This window comes from Rutidosis leptorrhynchoides, chromosome 8, assembly GCF_046630445.1.
Source record: "Rutidosis leptorrhynchoides isolate AG116_Rl617_1_P2 chromosome 8, CSIRO_AGI_Rlap_v1, whole genome shotgun sequence".
NCBI classification, from domain to species: domain Eukaryota; kingdom Viridiplantae; phylum Streptophyta; class Magnoliopsida; order Asterales; family Asteraceae; genus Rutidosis; species Rutidosis leptorrhynchoides.
Genome location: NC_092340.1, coordinates 265080931 through 265090058, shown reverse-complemented (window position 1 = coordinate 265090058; position 9128 = coordinate 265080931).

Sequence of the window (9128 nt, the reverse complement as noted above, 5' to 3'; positions counted from 1 at the left end):
CGTTAAACAAACACACGCCCAAACCATTGCTCCACTCATTAATTCGTGTTTTAGTTAGTACAATTAATTACTTAACCCGTCATCAATATCAATAATCTGGCTCAATTTCTTCTTAGCCCAACTCCACTATCCGGGCCAAAAGTATAATAAACCACACTCGGCCCGTTGAATCAGTTTTTAAGAAAAAGAATGGTTGGTGTTTAAAAAAAAACACAAGAAAGTTGCAGCAGTTGCCATTGGTTTTCTTTTCATTGTTATCAATATTGGAATAGAAACGGAAATAAGAAGAAACAGCAAATGACAAACGAAAATTGGTAACAGTCGAGATTTGAACTTACAACAACAAAAAGAATTCAATGGTAAATAGAATGGTGATGTTGGGGTAGTTTTCGAATGAAAATAAAAAAAATAGCGTAGCAACAACTGCGTCTTCTTGGGTGTTCGTCCGGTTGTTACGGTGGTGGAAAAACAGGAAACGTAAACCGCTACCAGGTGATTGAAACAGTGGTGGTTAAGGTGGCAGTTTACAGCAGCCAAACTGCTGTAACAGCGACGGTTCATCGCAGCTGCAAGTATGGAATAAGTGGGTGATTTAATTGTGACGAGTTTGTGATGTTCTGGTGGTATTTCACGTCAGTAAAAAAAATTATAAAAGTGATAGCAGTAGTAAAGTAGCGATGGTGGTGATGTTGTTGATCATGGTGGCTGTTGGGTTTGATAGTGGGTGATGGTTGTGAATTGAAAGAAGCAAATAGAGATGGTGAAGTGTGGTGGTTTGATTTCGGTTTCATAGCAAAAAACAAAGAGATAGAGAGAGATGAGAGATGGGGTGGTGTTCTTAGGTGGTGTGGATGGAAGGGTGGTTCTTTGGTTACAAGAGTTAAGAGAGGGAGAGAGAAGACAAACGAAAGAGAGAGAGAGAGAGAGAGAGTTGAAGAATGGTGATCGAAGGTAGCGTTCGTTGATGGTTGTCGGTGGTTGTGAGATTGGTAAAAGGATGGTGGATTGAGAATAATCGTGGGTGGTGGAGATGGCCGGTGAAGTGGTGCACGATGGTGGTGCTAAGGTAGATTGCAGTGGTGGTGACCGTTCGTAATGGAGCCTCACGAACTGAAACGGAATTTGAAGAACACAAGGTGATGGTTGTTCTATGGTGGTGATGAGTGGCTGATGGTGATCTCCGGTGGTTGAGGCGATGGGGAAGGTGGTGATGAGAGTGTTCTCATGGCAAGCTAGATAGAAAACACAGAAAGTTTAAGTGTTGGTGATGGCATTTTCAATCTCTGTATGTATATATATATTATTTATATATAAATATAATATTAATAATAATTAATAATAATAATAATAATAAATTATATTAATAAGTCATGATGTGCAAAGAAAAGAATTGAACAGCAAAGCAGCCGGATTCATTGTCCTCTTCTACCGACAGATCTACACGGACTATTATTTAGTACTTCGTTGTTACTCAGTGGCGAATAAAAGTCTTTATATATATTCAATACACTTTAATATATATATATATATATATATATATATATATATATATATATATATATATATATATATATATATATAGATTCTTTTTAAATAATAATCATTATAATATCCTATTTTTATTTTACTTTACATAAATAAATTTTAGTAACAACAACATACAATATTTGAAATTATGTTTCAAATTATTATTTATATATGTATATATATATATATATATATATATATATATATATATATATATATATATACACACATACACACATATCAAGTTACAATTAATTGTTCGTGAATCGTCAGAACTGGTCGAAGGTCAAATGATTTCATGAAACAGTTCAAAAACTTTGAGACTCGGTTTAATAGACTTTTCTTATCGTGTCGAAACTATATAAAGATTAAGTTTAAGTTTGGTCGGAAATTTCCTGGTCGTCACAGATGTCTATCAATTTAACCGCTTAAAATAATTTTTCATCGAAATTTAAGGAAAATATAGAAAATTCTAGGTCCTAAAAACTAGAGCATAGAAATGAGAAAGAAAAAGCGCGTCAAAAAATAAGAAGTTGAAAAATAAGAAAGTAAAGCGTCAAAACTTAAAAGTCTAAAAACTAAATATTAAAACTTACGTCTAAAGGTATTAAAGCATAAAAGGAATTCTATATCCAAAACGGCAATAACTTAATTAGGTGCTACAATTTATAAATTGCGTCGCAAAATTCTAAAGCACCTAAATCTTAATCTAAAGAAAAAGTACTTAAGGGATTTTACGGCAAAGCTTAAAGATCTAGAAATATAAAATAACTACGGCAAAAACTAAGTTTAAAACTAAATACGAACAAAAAATGTAAAAATATTTAAAAATATACAATTTATAAAAAAGACAAAAAATGATAAAATTACTTATTTTTATAAAAATATTATTTTTATATTATTATTTTATAAAAGTATTAATTTATAAAACTAATAATAACAAATTATAATTAAACTAAACTAAATATATTAAATTAAAACCCTAATTAGGTTTAATAATAATAATTATAATTAATTAAAACCCTAAATTCGTAATTAATGCAGTCAAATGTTACAGTCTGAGACTGCTCCGCGACTGCGGAGCTATGCAGGCTCAGATGATGGCAGGTTCAAATTCGTGCAGGTTCAGATATATATATATATATATATATATATATATATATATATATATATATATATATATATATATATATATATATATATATATATATATATATATATATATTTAATATTTTATTTTTATTTTCTTTTTCTGATTTTAATTTTTAGAAAGTATAATTTAAGTAAAACTTATATTTTAACAAAAATTACTTATTAGTTATTGTAACTAAAAAAAATAAAAACTTTTTTAATTTAAATATATATATATATATATATATATATATATATATATATATATTTTGATTTTTTTTAATATTTAAAACTTATATAAATATATTTTTACAAAAATAGTTTAATTTTTTTTTGTATAGCGTTTTATGGCGTCCCCGGCAGCGGCGCCAAATATACTTGATGTATGCGAGGTGTAGTACGAAATTGATTATATTTTACTACGAAATACTATTAAATATGATACAATTTTACACAAGTTATTTATTTATTTATTGAATGGATATACCTAAACCTTGCTACAACACTTATAGGCAGTGTACCTAATCGTAGAGTAGTGTAGTTTTTAGTAAGTCCGGTTCGTTCCACATGGAGCTAGCTGAGTTTAACGCTATATTTTTTCACAACTATATTTGTATATAAATATATATATATATATATATATAAGTATTATTATTATTATTATTATAAAAGGGGGTTTTACCGTTTAATGACCGGTTTGTCGATTTTAAGTCCTAATGCAAAATATTAAAAATAAATATAACTTAATTTAAAGCGTAAAGTAAATGACGATAAATAAAAGTGCGATAAAATAAAAGTACGATAATTAAAAGTGCAATAATTTAAAGTGCGATAAATAAAATGACAGTAAATAAAAGTGCGATGAGATATAAAATAAAGGAATTATGCTTATCTAAACTACTGTAATCATGATGTTTGACGTGTTGATTTTAATTTATTAGCAAGGGTTATTTGTCCTTTGTCCTGGATTATTTGATATGTCCATCAAGTTTTGTCCATAATAGTCCATCGGTCATAATTATAAAGTGCGAGGGTCTTCGCCAAATTAACCTTATATCCGAAGTCAAATATTCCAACTAATTGGGGACTTAAACTGTAACAAGGTCTTAATACTTTGTTTAATGAATACACCAGGTTATCGACTGCGTGTAATCCAAGGTTTTAATACTTTGTTAACAATTACACCAATTATCCTTGAATGTAATCTACCCCTGTTTTAATGAGTCCATTGACTATTAATCCATTCCCGTGTCCGGTCAAATGAACAATTATCAGTATTTATAAATATCCCGCCCACCGTACCCAGTCAAGCGTATGTGGTTATATATAGATACGTCAAATTGTAAATCTCTATATTAAATTAACGAGATACCATTTAATTAATATAAAGCCCATTAATAGCCCATAGTCCAATTTCCACAAGTGTCGGTCTTTTGTTCAAACCCCAATTATAGTCCAAAGCCCAATAACCCCGTCTTTAATATTTAGTCCAACGTCACGATTACTTCGGTTTTAAATAAGCATAATAATAACTTAGCTACGAGACATTAATTTAAAAATGTTGAACATAACTTACAATGAGTATTAATCGCGTAGTGTTACACGGACAGAGTTTCGACTTACAAAACCTTAAAACATTCGCTACAATAACCTTATTATTATTAACTTAAATTAAAATTAAAATTCTACATATATATATATATATATATATATATATATATATATATATATATATATATATATATATATATATATATATATATATATTCGTAGATAGAAAAAAGAAAAAGGGGTTAGGAGTTCGGCAGAATGCTCGGCCTTTTATAGGCCCATTTGGAACTGTGCAGCTCCGCGATTGCGATACTTTTGTGCCTCAGAGCTCCGCAGTCGTGGAGGTTTAGATTCCAGCTCATCACACAATTCCAAAACGTGGGCTGCTGAATATTTTATAATATAATATATTTATAATTAATTATATATTATATTATATTCTTGTGCATAGTTAACTTGTATTTTTAGCTCCGTTGAGTCGTACATTGATAGTTGGTTCATGTCTCGGTTCCGGATTTTCGAACACCTTTTCGTATAATTTAATATCTTGTACTTTGCGTTTTGCGGCTTGTACTCTTGTCATTTTTAGACGTTGATCATCAATAAATTGAACCACTTGGATTGTACTTTGTACTTTTTAGCGTTTTGGTCATTTGCGTCTTCAAATCGTCGATTCTGTCTTTTGTCTTCACCTTTTATTATTTAAATGAATATTACTTGGAAATAGAACAATTGCAACTAAAAGTTTGTCTTTCTTGAAGGATAATGCTATGAAATATATGTTCGTTTTTAGCATTATCAACTACCTTAATAAGATGACCGAAACTACACGCGTCATCGTGAATCCGCATCCACATGTTATCCACTTTCCAATATCAAAACCCACGGTCACGGGATTATAAAATCCACTACATCGGGGTTATCCACATCACAACTCAATATCAACCCTTCGCCATTGGGGTTATATAATCCACATCACGAGCACATGTGATAACGTACACACAAAGTGTGCACTTCGCCAAAGGTGCTCAACCAAAATGCACAACCGTGTCAATTGGACCTATTCACAAGTCCATCAAATCCACATATATGTGAAGTGAGCTCTATAACCGAGAACCACTTCACCCGACCCGCACCCATCCTACATATACATATGCACATAGGATATTAATACTCACCTTGAAGTCTTGATGGATGCCAAACCAAAATCCGCAAACGCCAATGGAACGTACCTATTCCATTATCACATAACAAATAACACAATTAGGGTGGATTTACAAACCAACCCAAATCGATAACTAGTGCAATTTCGACCCAATTGCACTTCCAAGCTCAAACCGCGCCCAAACTAACCAATAATCACTAACAATAGTGACAATGATCCTAATACACCGATTAAACCCAATCATAGGTGTTAAACACCTATCTTGCCCAAAATGACACTTAAACCCTAATTTTGACCCATTTCAAAATTAGTCAAGCACACGAACCCTAAAGGCTTCCAACACCTCAATAATCACTAAATACTAGTGATTACACCCATTTGCAAGCCTTACAAGCTTACACTTGCTCACCAAACCCAAAACCCGGCAACATCAAAAATAAACCCGAATCTTGGTATTAATCTTCCATTAACAACTAATGGAGTTCCATTTATGAACACACAATCAAAAGCCCTAAATTTGAATGATGAACACGAAAATGAAATTTGGAGTTAGAGCTTACCGCTAGTATCACCTTGTAGCTAAGAACGAGGAGAACAAAGTTGCCTCTTACGCTTTCGATCGAATCACGAATCTTCCTTTCCAAAAATCCCTTTGAATCAAATGGGGTTTTGAAGTTTGAGAGGAAAAATGGGAAAGAAAAGGAAAAAGAAATGAAAGAAATGAAATGAGTGGATGGGATTTAAGATCCCAATCTGGCACACACGCGAAATAACCAAAATGCCCTCATATTTCCTTTTAAATTGCGATATCCGGAACCAGCTCAGTAGCATCGCCGCGCCGCGGCCTCCTTTTCTCGCGCCGCGACAATACACTAGGTCTGGGGTTCGTTTTACAAGCCATCTGATCTTGAAACTAGTTAAACGCCGCGCCGCGGCTCCTTCTGTCACGTCGCGACCCAAAACGTAGTCTGATCATTTCTCGCATACATGAACTTTAACACACGAACATGTCTCAAACCCTTCATACACTAGTCGTACTTACACGATACACCTATATATCATACACGGGGAAAACGGGGTGTTACATTTCAAGTCCGACCTGTATTCCTACAAGTCCCGCAAATAATATGTCCCCAATTCAGTCTAAGTCTAGGCACCTATCTCAAAGTAACCTAGATCCCTTAGACCATGCTCTGATACACTTGAAACAACCTAAACCCATTTATCCGCAAACGATAACATTTTTTATTTTTATTTTTTTAAACAAGGTTGATTACATCAATACGCACGATTTCTTTAACACTAGTTTTAACGTACCCAATGTACAATGAAACACTAGCTAAACATATGACCAAGTTTCAAAACGTTCAAATCGACACCTTTCGACCCATTACACAACAAGTGGGTAATTACGACCCATTTACGCTACAAATCGGGTTAAGACTCAATAACCCAAACCGATACCAAGAGCATAATTCCGGGAATTTACCAAATCCCCAATCCATGTCTGAATATCCAAAAGCTACCCCTTACAGCTCAAGCAACCCAAAAGCAACTAGTCTAGCAACCGGCAGTCTTCTCCTTAACAAATGATACACAAATACCGCATACGAGCTAGCAATTCAACAATCATGCAATCACAATGCATAAACTAAATATCCGCAATTCACAATAAGCTATCATTGCCAATAGCATATAGTTCACAATTTAATATGCTAATACAAACTCACACAACCATATATGGTTAACCATAAGTACAAGGGAATGGTACTTGCTAAAGACCATCGGTGTTCACAACATCCATTAGTGTACTTAACACCGCGTATCACTAACCCCTGGGTGATGTCGAACTCACGAACTTAAACCCACCCATCACGCTTAATGTGGTATCGAACTCACGAATTTTAAAGACACATTTCGCGCCACACGTAATGATTTGGTATCGAACCTACAAAATTCAATCCCACATCACACGCCAACCCATCTGACAATGAGGTATCGAACTCACGAACTTTAAACCCTCATCTCATGCCAAACACGATGTGGTATCGAACTCACGAACTTTAAACCCATATCGCATCCCACACAAGTAAATACACCATATACATACATGTATAATTATCCCACTAACCTTGGAATGCCCGCACAAGTCATGTACAACATGATCTCCGTCCTCAAATCCGAGCAAGTAACCACCTATATCACACATATGTACAATATACACATAAATAACCATTCTATAAAAGAGAACCCAACACAAACATCCCTTAGCCGAGGGATCACACCTTGCCTGCCAAAACTCGCCCATTTAACACCTAATGGACACAATCCAATTACCACATCGGGTGGTAATTCAAATCCACACTACAAACTACAATTTAGCCCAAATCATACTTGACACCAATTAGACCAACCTAGGTCCCGACGCTAGATTACTACTTAGGTAGCAATCATTTCAAAACACCTTTTATAACAAAACTACAACACGTGCAATATTGACCCATATCACACTTGACCACATTTGACTTATCTCAAACTCTCCCATAATCACTAATAGCTAGTGATTATGTCTCAAAAATACCAATTAATGCATAAACCGAATATTTACATACTTGATTCACCAAAACTTGACTCGAATCTTAGTTTGACACAAATCAAGGTCAACACCCATTTTGACCAACAAACATGTTCTTATGAACATCAAAATCACTGACACACTTACAACCTAGTGATTTAACACACAAACCATGACAAATACTTCCAAATTCGTCATCTAACCCTAAAGCCACAATAATCGTCATCTAACCCTAAAGCCACAATAATCGGGTTTACTTACACAATACATACAACAAAACCCTTAATTTCATAAGAAATGGGGTTTATAACCCAACACAAACACAAACCCTAACCCTTAATTGAAATCAAAGTAAATAAAATCGGATCTAGGGTTTACCTCAACTCCAAAACCGAGCTAGTAACTAGAAACATCGCATAAAGATCTACTCTAATCTGGGCAAAAATCATCACCATCTCCACCCACTCAAGCTTCCTCTCTCTAGAAACTCTTCTCTCTCTATATAAGGTTTGGTTGGTAGAAATAAGGATAAGAATGAGATTGGGATCAGTTTTGGGGTATAAAGCCCGACCTCAAAGTGAAAGGACCAAAACACCCTCATTTAACCCCAAAATAAAAGGTTAAAATCGTCCTTGCCTGGCAAACCTCGCGACCGCGAGTTCGAAGGTCAGGCTCGCGAGATGTAAGCATCGAAACAGACCTGGTCCCAGCATGTATTTTCGCGCCCGTGAGGTGGGGGCCGCGACCGGGAGCCCCCTTTTGTCAGCACTTCTTCATTTTTCAAGTTTTAAAATCGTATACGGTTAACGTTTGGTCATTCCACGAGATCTACTACATAATTAGGGGTTTAAAACCGCCACTAACAACACGTTATGAAAAACGAGGTGTTACACCTACTCCAATGCATTAGTGTAACTTGGTTGATAACAATTGAAGGTTCATAATCAAATGGTCTTATGTAGATTGTTAACACACATATTAAAATATCAGAAGAACATGCTTAAGTCTAGCAATATTTCTAAGTTTGATTTAGTCTTGATTAATATGATGTCTTCCTTATAATGAGCTTAATTGAACTTACATATTTCACTTAGTAAGATATCATAAACACACTTAATTAATCTATATGCAAGCTTCAAGATGAATTATAATATGCTTAGTGATAAATTAGGACACTAT